The sequence below is a fragment of the Fukomys damarensis genome, unplaced genomic scaffold (assembly GCF_012274545.1).
Source record: "Fukomys damarensis isolate Sample0158 unplaced genomic scaffold, DMR_v1.0_HiC HiC_scaffold_37, whole genome shotgun sequence".
Taxonomy (NCBI): domain Eukaryota; kingdom Metazoa; phylum Chordata; class Mammalia; order Rodentia; family Bathyergidae; genus Fukomys; species Fukomys damarensis.
Window position 1 is genome coordinate 13,967,825 of NW_022900949.1, and position 1,956 is coordinate 13,969,780.

Sequence of the window (1,956 nt, forward strand, 5' to 3'; positions counted from 1 at the left end):
TAGAAGTCTGACAAGTGGGAGGAGAAAAAAAAAAACACTTTATGAACTCAGTGACCCTTTGTGGAGTGCAAAGGTGCAGAAAGAAGCCATGTCCAGCATTCCAACTCAACACCCATTCAAAAGGCTTCTCCATGGGCTAGGGATACAGCCCAGCTGTATAATGCCTGCTTGGCAAGCATGAAATCCTGAGTTTGATACCTGGTACCAGAAGCTTCTTCATTTCTGAAAATTAACCGGAAAAGAACATTGGTGGAGTTCAGACTACAGAATAAATAGAACTGAAAGGAAGGATGGACAAACACTCATGCACATGCACACACACACACACACGCACACAAACACACACACCACAGGAAAAATCAGAATGCAGCACAGAATGCAAAAAGTTGATTAATTGAATCATAGCAATTTTTTTAAAGTTTATGTAAATGAGACATATAGAACATGAAATAACTATGATCAGAAAAGAATTTTCCACGACACATAATAGTAAAAGTCTCAGAAGTCAACCACAAGAACAATATTATAAAACTTGTTAGAAAACAGCATTAAATAACTTATTATGGCAAGACTACCAGAATTATAACAGATTTCCCAATACAGACTTTGAAGGCCAGGAGAGCTTGCAGTCAAGTATTTCAAACTCTGAAAGCCAAAACTTTTAATACAGATTAATATATCCTACAAAACTATTATTTAAAAATTGATGAAAAAATACATACTTTTCATGACAAAGAGTACTTCAAGAAGTCCATGATTATTAAGCTAGTACTATGAACTTCACTCAAAGAAATATTAGAGATAAGAGCCCAAAGGAAAGAATATATCTGGAAGGAAAGTAATTAAGAAAAAGGGATGGGAATTAAGGACTAAGCAACTGAGAAATAATGCACTTTCAGAGTTCAGTCATTATGTTTCAATGACTTTTAATGTTGATGGCCTGAACTCTACAATCAAGAGATACAGGTTGGCAGATTGGATCAATACAACAAAATCTAAGTGTATTCCATATACACAAGTCACATGTTATCCATAAAATAAATAGGATAAAAATCAATGATAGGAAATGACACAGGGGTCCAAAAGCAAGCAGGAGTAGCTATTAAAATTTTAGACAAAGAGGACTACTACCCTTAGCTGATCTGAAAGAGCAAGGAAAGTTACTAGATCCTAGTAAGGAAACAATTCAACAAAGAGACACAATAAATGTAAATATATGAATGCCACTGCACCTAACTTTATAAAACAAATAGTACTTGACATAAAATGTCAGACAAATATCACTGCCATCCTAGGACTTACATACATAACTATCACAACCAGAAATCAACCAGTCAAAACCATTCACAGAGAAATATCAGAGTTGAACCAGAAGTGAGTAAGCAGGAATATGGATGGATGAAAGAGGGGAAAAGGGAACTATAATTTATTATGATATGTAAATGCATATCATTAACATATGCTAATTAAGAGTAATTTAAAATATTAAGTTAATGGAATGCCATCTGAACTTCTAAATCACACCCCCTTGGTCACATCATTTTTGAAACTTCATAGATTTAAATTCTTATGATTTTTCATTGTAAGATGTCTTTCCAGCTTAACTGATGGAATGAACAGGTGACTTTAAAAGTGAGTATCGTTTTTAATTTTGGTAAATAAATATTGCTAAGCATGTATGATACTGAGAGCATCACAACAGTGTAAATATAATTAATGATTCTAAAATACGTATTTAATAAGTTTAAAATGGTAATGGTTTTGTCTTGTATATTTTACTGCAATAAAAATGGAAATACAAAAATATGGATCTTCAGAAATAATACATAAGTGATAGAGGTGAATGATACAAATTGTCTTTGTCTGAGTAGAGGATGAACCTAAAACCTGGTTTAGCTATTATTTTCCACTTCTCCTTCTGCTCTTCCTTTTCTTCCTCCTCCTTCTTGTTCCACC